This window comes from Ceratotherium simum, chromosome 8 (assembly GCF_057802395.1).
Source record: "Ceratotherium simum simum isolate JZ-2026a chromosome 8, ASM5780239v1, whole genome shotgun sequence".
NCBI classification, from domain to species: domain Eukaryota; kingdom Metazoa; phylum Chordata; class Mammalia; order Perissodactyla; family Rhinocerotidae; genus Ceratotherium; species Ceratotherium simum.
Window position 1 is genome coordinate 16,630,643 of NC_141907.1, and position 18,553 is coordinate 16,649,195.

An 18,553-nucleotide genomic window follows, 5' to 3' on the forward strand; every position below is an offset into this window, starting at 1 on the left:
TTCAAATCTGTTAAGTCATTGCCTCTTCCCAACCGGGAGAAACTGGGAGGTAGTTCTCCTGTCAAAGGCTCGCTGGTGAATTCCTGGGGGTTGATCTTACAGCTCACAGAGCCATTCATCATTTTAGCGAGCATCCTCAGAGGGGGCCCCTGGTGATTTACATGCTCCAGATAAATTATGATGCCTCTCATGGTGTTATCATCATTTCAGCTCACAGATTCGAACACTTTCTGGGAGAAGACTTTTTTCACCCTTTCTTAAATGATGAACAACTCCCAGACAGATTATATTGTAGTTGTCAAGTAAAAAGATATAGGTATGTTTTCTTAAAGATAAACAACTCAGCCACCACAGCTAGTCGGCCTAGCAACAGGAAAATGTTGTCCACTGAGAGTTCAGTTTATCCCACCTGGAAAAGATCATCAAACTTGCTTGATCTTTGATTCTTATTCTATTTAGCAATGAATTTCCTTCTGTAGTTTTACCAGGCTATTCCATCTCTAACAGAGGATAACCTAAATAAAGCAAAACGTCTGTTTCTCCATTCTAATAAATCTTCAAGGTATCATTGCTCAGCTTTGACCTCATTTGACCTTGAGTGGATCGGGCCTTGCATTCTGCCCTGTCCACAGACCAGTTGATGGAACAGGTATTTTTCTCTCCTCAAGCCTATCTTGTAAGATTCATGTGGCTTCTGTGGGTGGCACATCCTTCCAGTCTTTTGGTATTAGACCATAAACTTCTAAGACGAGTGTGGTGGGTAGCATAACGCCTCCCCACTCAAAGATGTTCAAGTCCTCATCCCTGGGACCCATGAATGTGTTATGTTACATGGCAAGGAGGAATTAAGGTTGCAGATGAAATTACGTTTGCTAATCAGCTGACCTTGAGATGAGAAGAATATTCTGGAACATCCAGGTGGATCCAAAATAATCACAGGGACCCCTAAAAGTGGAAGAGGGAGGCAGGATTGTCTGCTTAGAATGATGTGATGTGAGAAAGATCTGACTGGCCATTGCTGGCTTTGAAGATGGACAGGGAAGCCACAAACCAAGGGAAGCAGGTGGCCTCTAGAAGCTGGAAAAGGCAAGAAAATAGATGTTCCCCTCTAACCTTCAGAAGGGAATGCAGTCCTGCCAACGTCTTGGTTGTAGCCTAATGAGATGCATTTGGACTTCTGACCTCCAGAACCGGAAAATAATAAATTTGTGTTATTTTAAGTCACCATTTGTGGTAATTTGTTGAAGCAGCAATAGGAAACTAATAAAAGAAGACACAATGTTTTAATTGTCTTCCACTTTGAACACCCAGCTCAGTGCTGGCACATAACAGCTAATTAATAAATATTTGGTGAATGAATGGATGGTGTCCAAACGCCACAAAGCAAACTTTCTCTCTCTTTCAAAGTCGCAGATCCCTCTGGAGTGCCCTGGGTTCTTAGTTCCTCTCTGTAGATGATTCTAGTTCTCCTTTCACTTGCACAACAGGTGACTACAATTCCTTGAGCTGCAAGGAGCCAGTCTGCTCCTTTGACCGCTCAGCCACTGCCCCTAGATTTTCTTGGATCATCCATCATTCCTTCAAAGGGCAGTGTCAATGCCCTTCTCACTTCTGCAGCCGCATTTCTACTCTTCTCTTCACACTTGCTATTCAAACCTCCTAACATGCCTACAGTTGCCAACACACCATTTCTTTCATCCTCCATGACACAACGCTGTTTTTCTGTTTTGGAGTTTGGTTTGTTTGTTTGTTTCTTGATGGATATATCCTTGTTCTCTCCATTCAGGTGACAAACTCAAATTTGTCCTTCAAAAAGTATATCATACAGTACTTTCAGGAGACTTCTTTGACTTCTTAGATATAATTATTCAAATCTTTATATTGGTTCTACTTTAACCTTCCTTACTAAGGCTATGGATGCATGTAGTGCTCACTGTATGACTTTGCTTCCTCCTCTCCTTCCCCCTCATTTTGGTGTCTACAACCTCATGTCCAGTAACAATATCTTTTACACAGCAGGCTTTTCATCATTAAGTAGTGAGTTAATGAATAAGTGGTATTTAGGAACCTGATCTAGGATTTTTAAAATAAGAAGATATTTACATCTATATTAGGAAGAGCACACGTAACTTTCACCTAAGAGAGAAAAAACTTCTGTTATAGTACCCTGAAAAGTAGGAAGGAAAAATATTTAACTTAAGTTTTTTAATAGTACATATTTTTTCACTAATACAAATCACCAGTATATTGTTACAAGGAATTTTGTTTAAGTATTTGGAGTTGTGAAGTTGAGGCTGAATTACTTAGTGTATGGTATTGAATTCAGAGCAGACGTTTTGGGTGATTAAGATTTTATAGTGTGTGTTCTCATTTCATGTAAAGGAAAGTAAGAGGAAAAGCAAAAGGATTCCTAAAGCTAGTAAATGGTGTTTAACGGAATCAGTTAAAATTATTGGCTTGTAAAACAGCAGATTCTGAGAAAAACATTACCTCTATAACTTTTATATTTTTCTCGTATCTGTTGAAATCTCTTTGAAATGAGCATAGGTTGAGACGAAGAGGTTAAGGTCAAGTTTATATAACTGAATCAACTGACTTGATGATTATTTTGGCTGTCCTCATGATTGATTTCTCTGTGTCATTCAGAATTAATCAGGAGAAAAGTCAGGTAATCAGATCAGCTGAGCTCAAGTCTGGTTCAATGACCATATGTTACATGGCTAAGGAGTTATTTTCTTCACATGCCATGTTCACTGATCATCAACCAAAAGGCGAATCACTGGATTTTCCCCATGGAACTGTGATTAAGAAGGGAGAGGGGAACTGAGTTTTAGTTGCATTAGAGCATAAGAGACAGCAACAATGCACTTTGCAAATGGTCGATATCACAGATCCTGTTTTCAGGATATTGTGGGTCCATAATTTGAAACCAGAATTCATGACTGCATTGTTTTCAGAGATGTAAGCATTCCTATGGATTTTAGTTATTTTGTGACCAACTATTGATTAAAGAAAAGAGTCCATGAAAATAGGAAATCACATGAAAAGAAAGTATTGTTACTACTATCACTGAAAATGAATTCTGTATTCCAGAAGTTTACAAAGACGTAGGCCCTTGGCTGACAGGTACTAGGATTGCCAGATTTAGCAAATAAAAATACATGACACCCAGTTAAACTTGAATTTCAGATAAACTACAAAATTTTTTAGTACAATTACGTCCCACATATTCACAGGACATAGTTATGTTGAAAAAAATTTGTTGTTTATTTGATATTTAAATTTAAGTGAACATCTCTATTTTATCTGGCAAACTTTGCAGGTACTGTCTGGAACATGCTATCTTTAATACCTTTGAACAATTGCAATTTTTGCAACAAGGATGTGAACCCAACTAAATGTCCTTTTAATGACCATCTTTAATTATCTGATTAGTGGAGTTATAATTTAAAGGATGATAAATAAAGATGAAGGCTCAAATGTGTTTACTAAAAAGTTCATAAGTATAGTTTGGAAAGAGGATGACACTAAGTAATGACTCTGGGAATTGTGCTGGAAAAATTTATGACAGTCGCATAGTACTTTGTATTCCATTTGATATATTAGATGGGATTACTGCCATACACTGAGAAGAAAAATATACCTCTTGGATATTTTGGTAGCTAAGATGATAGAGTGAACTTGCTCAAGGAAGTGTGGGAGTAGAGGAAGGAGCTTAGGGTTGGAGTTCATCAGAATAGCAATTACCCAGGTGGGTCAATTTTTTTTTTTTAAGAAAATAGATTTTGATAATTGAAGTCCAGGAGGAAACCACCTGGTTCATCCAAAATGACCTTCAAAATGCAAATACCCGAGTGATTTATGTCATTTTTAAACTCTGGATCTCCGGTTAATGGCTATTCTCTGGATATTTGGGAAAAAACCAGCTGGCTTTTATAATTATTATAATGGGATTTGAATCAATAAAAAGAAGACACTCTGTTCTTTTAAACACTTCTTATGCACCTTCATAAACAACCCGCTGCCGTCCCCCCAGCCCTCCAGCTATCGTATCACTACCCTACTTTAATCACAGGCTCTGTCTCTATAACTCTAGAAAGAGTCCAGCCAAAGAGCCAAATATTTAGCCAGTCATCTGGTATTCTGTCTACAGGATTCCAAGTATCAATTTTTTTAAAAAAAAACATCTGGGTCTTTGACCATGATGAAGCAAGTTGTATCTTTTTTCGTTGAGAATACTTGGCCTTGTGAAGACAAAGAAATAAATTCACAGGACCAAAAGGTGCCTGAAAATATTATCTGAGCAGTTCCTTGCTTCTAAACAGGTCAACGTCTAAACCAGTGTTTCTAAATAGCAGCACTAGTGACATTTTGGACCAAATAATTTATTGTTTTGGGGAGGCCGTCCTGCACACTGTTCCACGTTTAGCAGCATCCCTGGCCTCTAGCCACTAAATGCCAGAAGTCCCTTCACCTCCCAGTTGTGACAACCAGAATGGTCTCCAGACATTGCCAAATGTCCCCTGGGGAGGACAGTTAAGAACCACTGACCTAAACTATCCAATATTGATAGCTCAGCTCTGTCCCAACGAGCCTGACAGCTGGCAGTAAAAGCTGAGTTTAGTCCAGGGAAGGTACTAGAGTGACAGGAATGCGCATGAGAGAGGGTAGTGGAGAGCTGAAGGGTAAGAGCCATAGATTGGTCATAACCATAGCTATTTCCTTCCTTCATTCATTCATCGTTCTTCATTCACTCATTTGTTCATTTAACAAACATGTATTGAGGGCACACTAAATAGAAGGAATTGTTCCAAGAGCTGGGGATTCAGTAGGGAAGCAAACACAAATTCTCTGCTCTGAAGGAGCTTATATTCAAATGGAGCATGGGGGACAACGAATAAGAGATAGCTAACATATCAAGTGTTAACAAATCCAGTGATGAGAAGTGCAGGAAAAAGAGACAGAGTGATGGGGAGGATATAGTTAGGGTCTGGCTAGGAAAACAGAAAACACACCACCAATTTTAACAGCAAGAGGGTCGTAGAGGGAAGGGGTAATAAGGCATTGGAGGATGAAAAGGCTACAAAAGTGAAAAGAGGACACTGAGGTCACACAGCGATGGCAACTTCAGGAAGCTGCTGCTACCCCAAGGGCTAGGGGGAACTGAGGGAACAGGATGGAGTGACAAGAACCTGGAAACTTAGAAAAGATGCGGATGCAAGTGGGATCCTGACCGCTGAGGAGGTGGCCCTGCTGGCTGCTGGTGATGCCTGTGGAGCTGGGGTGAAGTTTTGGGGGGAGCTGGGAGAGACTGGCCAACTAGGGATAGTATCTCTGAGGGATGTGTTAAGGCTGCTCTGAAAGTATGGAACCAATCTGTTCACTGAAACCAGCTGCTGAGCTGGCCTGACATTGACACAAATAGCCAGCCAACAAGAGGCAAGTCGCCTCCTCACCTCGGCTGCCTTCCAGTCTCCCTCTAGTGCCCACTATTGGCAGAGTTTAATAGGGAGCCAGCTGGCAAGGGAAGATGTAGTGAGCAGAGAGCCAGCCCCAGCATCACAAAGGAGAGTACAGAAGGGAGGGTTAAGGCTGAGAGACACAGCCTCATAACCAGCCAGGGAGCCTATTATTTTATATAGGCTGTCCTTGGAGCCTGCCCCACCCTGTGTCAGAGAATGACTTGGTCATTTTTCTCTGGGCATAGATGTGCTTCAGAAGAATCATCCATTGTACAACAATCTCCTTCAAGGCAGAAGCAGCCTGTTATCTATCTTATATTATCACAAAATGTTTTTTAAGTGAATGAATGAATGAAATGATGCCTTTGACATAATGTTATTGCTGTTTTTCTGAATTATGTCATTTAATCTCAAACTCTAGTTTTAAACTGTTAAGTTTAAAATTGAACACAAATGTCCCAGAAATTAAGCAACTATAGCTGAAACATTATTTGTCTATACCTGGTAAGATTGAAGCATCAGTAACTTTTTCAGCTTGTGTTCTCCTGGTTACAGCCTTCTCTGTGTGTGTGTGTGTGTGTGTGTGTGTGAGTGTGTGTATACTTGTGCCCAATTCAATCTGATTGAATAAATATTAACTAGGAGCCCACTAACTGCAAATCTCTGTGTCAGATGCTACACGGGACCTGAAAGAATTAAATCCCGTCCCTAAAGGACTCAGAATATTGATTTCTATGTGTGCCATCTGGCACATATCACTATTTTTAAAAGGTCTTTTCTTTGATTTATTGAGGTCTCTTGAATCTCATTCTTTTCTGTTTTTAAAGATGTTAACAATGCATGTCTGCCCCCACCTCACTTCAGCCTCCAGCTTCATTTCTTTTATGAACTGAATAAAACAGATTTTCTCCCAGAAGTAACCTTTTGGTAGTAATTGTCTAAAGAGGGAAATTAACTCTTTCAGACTCCCAGGGCACCATTGCTAAATGTTCTGTAAAACTCCTTCCTAATTACTACCTGGAGAGAGACTTGGCATCTGGAGAAGAGCATCCAATATGTATACATTTCTTTCTTTCATTGTTAGCCCAAAGAGAAAAGGGTAAGAGTTCACAGCTCTGTCGAGAAAGAAGCCTCAGAGATTCTTATTTATAAATAAGAATTGGATGAGGCTGTGGTCTGAGGCATTATTATCCCCCAACATACTCCGAAACTTTGGCCCCTTAAATAACCCGTGTATTGCATCCACCATCAAAAAAGTGCAGAGAGAAGGCTGAGGGGTGGGGGGCTGCCCTGACCGGGGGCTATTATGTGAACTCTGGTTGTTAAAGATGATATTCCTTAGCCTGTCCCCCAAAATACTGATTAATACGTCAGATGCTGTTAAATTTAACCATACATCTTGCCTCTTCCCTTTGGAGAAGCCTCTATTGAACATTAATACTTTCTTCCCCTGTTGCTTAACCTCGTTTTTAAGGCCCACGAATACCTTGCTCAACATTTGTGGTTTTTAATATTTCCTCCTCTATATTTTAGGAAGGAAAGCTTATAATGTTCTTTGGATTGCTTTATTAGTGATATCCCCAAGACCTTCTCCACTTCTCAAAGAACCTGATGCATTTTAAATTCAGGATTTTGCCTCTGAAAAGGTTTTTTAGAAATAGTAGCATATTATTATTCAGGTGTCACATGATTCCTAACCATAGCTCTACTTTGCAATCAGGCCATCACCAAAAGACCATTATAGGCCACACTGGAGATTTTATACAGGTTAGACAAGCCTAGTGTTAAATGTAATCCAAAGGGACAAGCAGTGATAAAATTTAAATCCTGGGCGCCCAGACAGATTTTCTTACAGGGACCTTTTTTCTTTACTTTGAGGTAAAAGTCTCCAGCAGAAAGAATCTCTCTTGACATTTGCAAGCCTTCCTAGTGTTCTTGGGTGCAGCAATCAGGAAAATGCAAATGGTCTGTTACATATGGTCAAAAACAATTTTTCAAAGCGGCTCAGCGGACATGTTATGGTATAGTCATTCCCCTCCACTTATTATTTGGTCAAGATAAACATCCCAGTCAATGCTGATTGCATTTAGTCTGACCATATTTTTTGGACACGTTTCATAGCTGATCCTATTTCCTGCTTTTAATGGTACAAATATATGACAATAAAGAAGATAATTTTGCTAGCAATTGAATTACAAAATGTGTTCAGTTCTCCATTAATAAAACCTCTATCTTGTTCAACATCGTCAGTAAATAGCCTTTATATTTTTCCTGTCTTCAATTTGCCAGCTGACAATAGAAAACGTTAACTGCGGCTGAAGGCTGCGAAGCAGAAGAGATAGTTAGTCACCGCCATCTAGTGTCTAAAACTTAGAATTGGACCGAAGTTTTTGGATCTTTCTTTCCCTCTAACATAGTAGAGAAATAAGTAAATGCTAGTGGTATTTTCTCTCTTCGTTTTAAAATATTTTGATTCTTTCAAAAATTTGAATAGGAATCCTAATATCTCATAAATACACTAAATTTAAATTTATTTTTACTCCACTATTCATATCTCAACAATAGTAAGTCAGGTAAGATTATCTACATGGAGGAAAGGGTGAAAGCAAGAATTGGCAATTATCTGGTAATCTTCCCAGTGAAGACAGCTCATCAAGATTGTTTCATCTTAACTGTATTTGACCTTAATTAGAAAATATATAGACATCACTGGTGGAGCTAACTTAGTCACTTACCTTCACTCTGCTCTTTGGACCTATTCAATTTATTCCCAGCACTGATCTCTTTCTTTTAATCAATGTGGGAGCCAGAAACCAAACTCAGCCAGTGCCTGTGAATGCAGAACAAGTATTTTAGAGATTCTGGGCTTGAGAGATCACAGATTAAACTTTTTTCTTTTTTCTTTTTTTTTTTGGTGAGGATGATTAGCCCTGAGCTAACATCTGCTGCCAATCCTCCTCTTTTTGCTGAGGAATATTGGCCCTGGGCTAACATCAGTGCCCATCTTCCTCTACTTTACACATGGGATGCCGCCACAGCATGGCTTGATGAGTGGGGCATAGGTCCACACCCGGCATCCGAACCCTGGGCCACCAAAGCGGAGAATGTGAACTTAACCACTATGCCACCAGGCCAGCCCCACAGATAGAGCTTTGATACTGCTTTTCAAGGCTGCTCTGTTGGACAATTGGAATTTACTCCACAGCATGGAGAAATCAATAGTATTATTTTCCAGAGAAACAGAACCAGTATGATGTGTTAATATACAGAAATATTTATTTTAAGAAGTTGGCTGATGCAATGATATAGGGTGGGCCAGCAGGCTGGAGACCCATGAGAGAGCCAACGTTGCGGTTCAAGTCTGAAGGCTGTCTACTGCACAATTTTTCATCTCACTCGGGAAGGTCCTTCCTTTATTCCACTTGGGCCTTCAACTGATTGGATGAGGTCCACCCATATTATGGATGGCAATCTGCTTTACTCAAAGTCTACTGATTTAAATGTTAATCTCACTCAAAAGTATCCTTACAGAAACATCCAGAATACTGTTTGGCCACATATATCTAGCCACTGTGGCCCAGCCAAGTTGACACATAAAATGAACCATCACATCAGGTGAAGTGTGCAGAGGGAAAAATGAAGCCTGTGGGAGAATTTGGGAGAAGTTTTAAAACCTGTTTATCATCCACCTCAATAAAGTGATTTCTTTATGTCAGAGGTTCTAAACAGCATCTCTATTTGCCACTGACACTTCAAGCACCATTGGATATGCCAGATCATATTGTCCAAGTAGCAGAATGGCTTGCACAGCAGCCTGGACCTGTTGCAGAACCTTTTTGTGCTGGGCCCCACTCAAAACTAGCAGCTTTTCAGCTCACTCAGTAAATGGGCTAAGTAACACACCCACATGACAAATGTTGCCTCTAAAATCCAAAGAGGCCCACTAGGCATTGTGCCTCTTTTTGGGTTTTAGGAGGGGTCAGATGCAACAGCTTATCCTTCACCTTAGAAGGAATATCTCGATATGCCCCACACCACTGGACTCCTAGAAATTTCACTGAGGTGGAGGCCCCAGAATTTTAGTTAGATTAATTTCCCATATTCTGACAAGCAAATGTCTTACCAGTAAGTCTAGAGTAGTTGCTACTTTTTGTTCATTAGGTCCAATTAGCATAATATCATCAATGTAATAGACCAGTGTGATATCTTGTGAAAGGGAAGATGATCAAGGTCCTTGCAGAGTAAATTATGACACAGGCTTGGGGAGCTGACGCTGTCCCTGATGTAGGACAGTGATAGTACATTGCTGGTCTTGCCAACTGAAAGCAAACCGCTTCTGGTGGGCTTTATGGACAAGTATGGAGAAAAAGGCATTTGCCTGATCAATAGCTGCATATCAGGAGATATGTTCATTTGCTCGGGTAATGAAACCACTTCTGGTACAGCAGCCGCAATAGATGTCATCACCTGGCTAATGATAATCCACTGTCATTCTTCAAGATCCATCTGTTTTCTGTGCAGGCCAAATAGGTGACCTGAATGAGGACGTGCTGGGAATCATCACCGCTGCATAACTGAAGTCCTTGATGGTGGCGTTAATCTCTGCTATTCCTCCAAGAATGTGGTTTTGCCTTTGGCTTACTATTTTTCTAGGTAAAAGCTGTTCTAGTGGCTTCCGCTTGGCCTTTTCTACCATAATAGCCATCAGTCCACAGGTCAGGGAGCCAGTGTGGGGATTCTGCCAGTTGCTGAATGTGTCTATTCTAATTATACATTCAGAACTGGAGAAATAACCAGTGGGTGTGGGGACTCACTGGAGTCACTGTGGGACAGATCTGAGCTAAAACTCCATTGATCATCTGACCTCCATAAGCCCCTAGGTGAACCACAGTCACATTTGGATCTCCAGGAATCAGTGTCAGTTCAGAGCCAGTGTCCAGTAGTCTTTGAAAAGTGTGATTATTTCTTTGTCCCCAATGCACACCCTGGTAAAAGGTCATACAGATGTTTCTTTTAGGGGAAGACTTGGAGAAAGATTAACAGTTTAGGTTTTTGGCAGTGGCAGGTCCTTCCTTAAGAGGACTCATTCTTCCCTTCATTCAAGTGATTCTGGGTCTGTTAACTGCCTCTAGTCTGGGAATTGATTGACGGTCTGTCACTCTCTCCGTATTGGTGACTCAAGTTAGTCTTCTCTTCACTCGACCCATAAACTCTTCCACTTATACAGATCAGGTAAGAATTAAGCAGACTGCCCATCTACTTTTCTCCTAGGAACACCCTGATCAGCTCACCAACGCCGTCAGTCTCTGTGAGTCAGACTATTCTGATTATTGCTTTGACTCCTCTGTCCATTACGGTCTTTGGTGATTAAGTGTGGTCACATGGCTCCTGCCACTCTGGGATCCCGATTGTATTTAGGGATCCAAGTTTAGTGACAGCGGTTTCCACTGTAACTTCTGACCTACGAAGATTGACCACAGAGCTCTTCAAGGATGCTGGGGCTCTACTCACAAATTTGTGTCTCACAGTTGAGGTGAAAAGTGCGTTCCACTTGGCCCAGTGATTTCTACCACCCTCCAGGGTGGGTGAGCAGATCTTACATGATAAATCCATTCTAAAATTCCAATATCCCTAACTAAGCCTTTGGATAATTTTCTCTACAGTATAACAAGGCAGGTCTGGTACACTTTGGTCCGTGTTTCAACCAACCAACCAAACAGAGCCCTTTCTAACCCCTCAAGCAACAACCAGATTCAAGAAGCAACCACACAGCCAAGTGAGCGGTGTATTTATTTTCTTTCTCAATGAAACAATTAATTAACCCAACAATCATTTATTGGATACTTAAATGTGCGCTTTGAATATAGAATCTGCTTTTAGGAAGAAACAGCAAAATTTACTCAGTACCTTCTGTGTGTTTTTCCTAGAAAATAAGATTTTTGTACCACATGATATTCTCACTCAAGAGCCTATTATCGGCGGAGTCAAGATGGCGGCGTAGGCAGACTCTGAACTCACCTCCTCCCGTGGACACAGCCAATTTACAACTACTGGTGGAAAAATTACCCCTGAGACAGAACTGAAAACTGGATAAGAGGAACTCCGGCAACAACGGACAATCCTAACTGAGGTGGAAGAGGCAGAGACTCCCTTCCGGAGAGGAAAAACGCCGCCTTCACAAGCCGCCAGCGTCACAGTCACCGGGAGCAGCTCACAGGTATGCAGCCTCCCTGGAGGCGCGGGGCCCTGAGCCGGGGAGCGCCCCCGCTGTGGGCATTTTGTGGACCCAGCACAATCGACACCAGTGGCATAATATCTGACTGCCTGCTACTAAAACATTGGGGAGCACCCCCAGAAAACCCGGTTCACAAAGAAACTAAAACTGGCTCTTAAAGGGCCCACGCACAAACTCACCCATTCCAGAAAGCACCCTAAAATCACCAGAAAGAAAGGTGCACAGTGCTTTGGTGACAAGAGACTCACCTAATAGGCCCTGAGTGCATCTCAGTGAGGGGTGAGACCTCTCCAGGGACTGGGACATTGGCGGCAGCCATTGTTGTGGCCTGGTGTGGGCGTGCTGACACAGACGCCATTGGAGTTCTCCCTGAGGCCTGCTAGCCCAGGGTCTGCTCCACCAGCTAGAGCACCGATTTAATCAAGCTCAGCCGGGGCAGGCAGCCCACCCTAGAGACTGGCCCCACCCAACAACAAGCCCTCAGGCAACGTGTGGGCCTGCATAGATTGGTGACTGGATTCTCTGCAGCCTGGCAACTGAGCCGACTTGAGTGGGGCAGGGTGTGCACAAGGAGCAGGTGAAGAGTGTGGGGCGGTGGCGGAATGTGTGGGGCTCCCGCCGTGGAGAGACTGGGTCCGCTTCGGGAGGTCGGGGTGCTCACACGGGGCAGGACTGTGTTGACTGTGTGTGTGGACCTGTGGGCGGCAGGGCTTGTCAGCTGCAGAAGACTTGTGCTTCTCAAAGACCCACATAGGAGGTTTGCCCCACCTTCCAAAGCCTGAAACAATTGGGTGCTCCTGTGCCTGAGGCCAGCCCCACCCAGCTGCAATCCTCAGAGAGCTGACAAGAGACATAATAGGCTAGAGGCTTACTGCAATTGTAAGGCCCTGAGCCTAACAACCTGCTACGCTGGGGGCCTACTCAGTTAAAAGAAATACTGCAACACAAATGTGGTATTAGAACTTACAGCCAACTGTGCTGGGGTGCCCCACACCTGATAAAGAGACTGAAGGGCCCACAACAACTACAAGCAGCTGAGCATTACAACAGCTGGCCAGGAGCATAACTCAGCCTCCCTGGGCGCCTATAGGGAGAGCTAACAGGCTACAATAGAAGGACACACGTAGCCCACATAGGGGCCACCCCTGGAACATTGAGAACTGAGGGAAGCACACTGGAAGCCTCCCAAGGCATCACTAACATAAGGTCACCTATCCAAGAGCAGGAGACGTAGCTGACCTACCTAATACATAGACATAAGCACAGGGAAAGAGGCAAAGGAGGAGGCAAAAGAATACATTCCAAGTAAGGGAACAGGACAAAAGCCCAGAAAAGGAACTAAGTGAAACAGAAATGAGCAACCTACCCGACAGAGAGTTCAAACTAAGAGTGTTAAGGATGCTCACTGATCTGGGGAGAAGAATAGATGAACTCAGTGAGAATGTCAACAAAGAAATGGAAGATATAAAAAAGAACCAATCAGAAATGAAGAATACAATACTGGAAATGAAAAATTCATTAGAGGGACTCAAAAGCAGAGTAGAGGATACAGAAGAACGGATCTGTGAGCTGGAAGAAAGACTAGAAGAAATTACCCAAGGTGAACAGGTAAAAGAGAAAAGAATTAAAAAGAGTGAGGACAGTCTAAGGGACCTCTGGGACAACATCAAGCACACTAACATCCGTGTTATAGGTGTCCCGGAAGGAGAAGAGTGAGACAAGGGGGCAGAGAATCTATTTCAAGAAATAATAGATGAAAATTTCCCTAACCTAAGGAAGGAAACAGACATCCAGGTCCAGGAAGCACAGAGAGCCCCAAACGAGATAAACCCAAAGAGGCCCACACCAAGACACATCATAATCAAAATGTCCAGAATTAAAGATAAAGAGAGAATCCTAAAAGCCGCAAGAGAATGTCAAGTTACATACAAAGGAAACCCCATAAGGCTATCAGCTGACTTCTCAGCAGAAACCTTACAGGCTAGAAGAGAATGGCATGATATATTTAAAGTGCTAAAAGGAAAAAACTTACAGCCAAGAATACTCTACCCAGCAAGGTTATCATTCAAAATGGAAGGAGAGATCAAAATTTTCCCAGATAAGCAAAAATTAGAGGAGTTTGTCACCAAGAAACCAGTGCTACAAGAAATGTTAAAGGGACTGATTTAAGGGGAAAAGAGAAGACAACAAATAGAAAAAATTATCTATTTCCATGATTAGAACGTAATGGATACAAATGCACAAAAAAGAGGTTAGATATGATATTAAAAACATAAAAGGAGGGAGGAGGGGAGTTAAAGAGTACAGCTTTCAGACAGAGGTCAAACTAAAGTGACCATCAATTCTGTATAGAAGAAGTAAGGAACAGAGAAGGAATACTAAAACACTGAGAAAAAAAAAGTTAAAAAATGGCAGTAAGTACATACTTATCAATAGCTACTTTAAACGTCAATGGACTAAATGCTCCCATTAAAAGCCATAGGGTGGCTGACTGGATAAAAAAACAAGACCCATATATATGCTGCATACAAGAGACACACTTCAGACCTAAGGACACTCACAAACTGAAAGTGAAGGGATGGAAAAAGATACTCCATGCAAATGGCAATGAAAAGAAAGCTGGGGTAGCAGTACTCATATCAGACAAAATAGACTTTAAAACAAAAACTGTAAAAAGAGACAAAGAAGGGCATTACATAATGATCAAGGGAACAATCCAACAAGAGGATATAACACTTGTAAATATCTACATACCCAATGTAGGTGCACCTAAATATATAAAGCAATTATTAACAGACATAAAAACGGAAATAGACAGTAACACAATAATAGTAGGGGACTTTAACACTCCACTTACACCAACGGATAGATCATCCAAACAGAAGATCAATAAGGAAACATTGGCCTTAAACAACACACTAGAACAGATGGACCTAGTAGATATATACAGAGCATTCCATCCAAAAACCGAAGAATACACGTTCTTTTCAAATGCACATGGAACATTCTCCAGGATTGATCACATATTAGGCCACAAAACAAGTCTCCATAAATTTAAGAAGAATGAAATAATACCAAGCATCTTTTCTGACCACAACGGTATGAAACTAGAAATCAACTATAGGAAGAAAGTCAGAAAGGCCACAAATACGTGGAGATTAAACAAAATGCTACTGAACAACGACTGGGTTAACGAAGAAATCAAAGAAGAAATCAAAAAATACCTGGAGACAAATGAAAATGAAAATACGTCATGCCAGAATTTATGGGATACAGCAAAAGCGGTTCTAAGAGGGAAGTTTATAGCGATACAGGCCTATCTCAACAAACAAGAAAAATCTCAAATAAACAATCTAACAATGCACCTAAAGGAACTGGAAAAAGAAGAACAAACAAAGCCCAAAATCAGTAGAAGAAGGGAAATAATAAAAATCAGAGCAGAAATAAATGAAATAGAGACCAAAAAAACAATAGAAAAAATTAATATAACCAAGAGCTGGTTCTTTGAAAAGATCAACAAAATTGACAAACCTTTAGCTAGACTCACCAAGAAAAAAAGAGAGAAGGCACAAATAAGTAAAATCAGAAATGAAAGAGGAGAGGTTACAACAGACACCTCAGAAATACAAAAGATTATAAGAGAATACTATGAAAAGCTATATGCCAACCAATTTGACAATCTGGAAGAAATGGATAAATTCTTAGAATCATACAACCTTCCAAAACTGGATCAAGAAGAAGTAGAGAATTTGAATAGACCAATCACCAGTGAGGAGATCGAAACAGTAATCAAAAACCTCCCCAAAAATAAAAGTCCAGGACCAGACGGCTTCCCTGGTGAATTCTACCAAACATTCAAAGACTTAATACCTATCGTTCTCAAACTCTTCCAAAAAATTGAGGAGTGGAGGAAGCTCCCTAACTCATTCTTTTTTTTTTTTTTTTTTAAAGATTTTTTTTATTTATTTTTCCCCCAAAGCCCCAGTAGATAGTTGTATATCATAGCTGCACATCCTTCTGGTTGCTGTATGTGGGACGCGGCCTCAGCATGGCTGGAGGAGTGGTGCCTCGGTGTGCACCCGGGATCCGAACCCGGGCCGCAGGCAGCGAAGCGCACGCACTTAACCGCTAAGCCACGGGGCCGGCCCCTCCCTAACTCATTCTACGAAGCTGACATTACCCTGATACCAAAACCAGACAAGGACAACACAAAAAAAGAAAATTACAGGCCAATATCACTGATGAACATCGATGCGAAAATCCTCAACAAAATACTAGCAAATCGCATACAACAATACGTTAAAAAGATTATACACCATGATCAAGTGGGATTTATTCCAGGTATGCAGGGATGGTTTAACATTTGCAAATCAATCAACGTAATACACCACATTAATAAAATGAAGAACAAAAATCACATGATCATCTCGATGCAGAGAAAGCATTTGACAAGATACAGCATCCATTTATGATAAAAACTCTGAATAAAATGGGTATAGAAGGAAAGTACCTCAACATAATAAAGACCATATATGAGAAACCAACAGCTAATATCATCCTCATTGGTGAAAAACTGAAAGCTATCCCTCTAAGAACAGGAACCAGACAAGGATGCCCACTGTCACCACTCCTATTTAACATAGTACTGGAAGTCCTACCCAGAGCAATCAGGCAAGAGAAAGAAATAAAAGGGATCCAAATTGGAAAGGAAGAAGTGAAACTGTCACTATTTGCAGATGACGTCATAATTTTATATATAGAAAACCCTAAAGAATCCACTAGAAAACTTTTAGAAGTAATAAACGAATATGGTAAAGTTGCAGGATACAAAATCAACATACAAAAATCAGTTGCATTTCTGTACACTAACAACGAAGTAGCAGAAAGAGAAATTAAGAATACCATCCCATTTACAATTGCAACAAAAAGAATAAAATACCTAGGAATAAACTTAACCAAAGAGGTGAAAGATCTGTACACCAAAAACTATAAAACATTTCTGAAAGAAATTGAAGAAGACACAAAGAAATGGAAAGATATTCCGTGCTCTTGGATTGGAAGAATTAACATAGTTAAGATGTCCATACTTCCTAAAGCCATCTATAGATTCAATGCAATCCCTATCAAAGTTCCAACAACATTTTTCACAGAAATAGAACAAAGAATCCTAAAATTTATATGGAACAACAAAAGACCCGAATAGCTAAAGGAATCCTGAGAAAAAAGAACAAAGCTGGAGGTATCACACTCCCTGATTTCAAAATATACTACAAAGCTATAGTAACCAAAACAGCATGGTACTGGCACAAAAACAGACACACAGATCAATGGAATAGAATCGAAAGCCCAGAAATAAACCCACACGTCTATGGACAGCTAATCTTTGACAAAAGAGCCAAGAACATACAATGGGGAAAAGAAAGTCTCTTCAACAAATGGTGTTGGGAAAACTGGATAGCCACATGCAAAAAAATGAAAGTAGACCCTTACCTTACACCATACACAAAAATTAACTCCAAATGGATTAAAGACTTGAATGTAAGACCTGAAACTATGAAACTTCTAGAAGAAAACATAGGCAGTACGCTCTTCGACATCGGTCTTAGCAACATCTTTTCAAACACCACATCTGACCGGGCAAGAGAAACAATAGAAAAAATAAACAAATGGGACTACATCAAACTAAAAAGCTTCTGCACAGCAAAGGAAACCATCAACAAAACGAAAAGACAACCTAACAATTCGGAGAAGATATTTGCAAACCATACATCTGATAAGGGCTTAATCTCCAAAATATATAAAGAACTCATGCATCTCAACAACAACAAAACTACCAACCCAATTAAAAAATGGGCAAAAGACCTGAACAGACATTTCTCCAAAGAAGATATACAGATGGCCAACAGACACATGAAAAGATGTTCAAAATCACTAACTATCAGGGAAATGCAAATCAAAACTACAATGAGATATCACCTTACGCCCGTCAGAATGGCTATAATTAACAAGACAGGAAACAACATGTGTTGGAGAGGATGTGGAGAGAAGGGAACTCTCATACACTGCTGGTGGGAGTGCAAACTGGTCCAGCCACTATGGAAAACAGTATGGAGATTCCTCAAAAAATCAAGGATAGAACTACCATATGATCCAGCTATTCCACTGCTGGGTATTTATCCAAAGACTTGAAAACACCAATTTGCAAAGGTACATGCACCCCTATGTTCATTGCAGCGTTATTCACAATAGCCAAGACTTGGAAGCAACCTAAGTGCCCATCAAGGGACGAATGGATAAAGAAGCTGTGGTATATATACACAATGGAATACTACTCAGCCATAAGAAACGATGAAATCCAGCCATTTGTGACAACATGGATGGACATTGAGGGTATAATGCAAAGTGAAATAAGTCAGAGGGAGAAGGTCAAATACCGTATGATTTCCTTCATTAAGTAGTAGATAATAACAACAATAAACAAACACATAGGGACAGAGATTGGATTGGTGGTTAGCAGAGGGGAAGGGGGGAGGGAGGAGGGTGAAAGGGATAATTTGGTACATGTGTGTGGTGAAGGGTTGTAATTAGTATTTTGGTGGTGAACATGATGTAATCTATGCAGAAATAGAAGTACAATGATGTACACCTGAAATTTTTACAATGTTATAAACCAATGTTACTGCAATAAACAAAAAATTAAAAAAAAAAAAAAGAGCCTATTATCTTTTGTGCTTTTTTTTTCATGATCTGAAATCTATTTCAACAAAAGACTCACCTTTGAAAATTTTAGAGTTCTTAATTACTATTATTTGTTGCTGTGTTGATTTTAAATATTAAAATCTGAACCAAGCCTGCA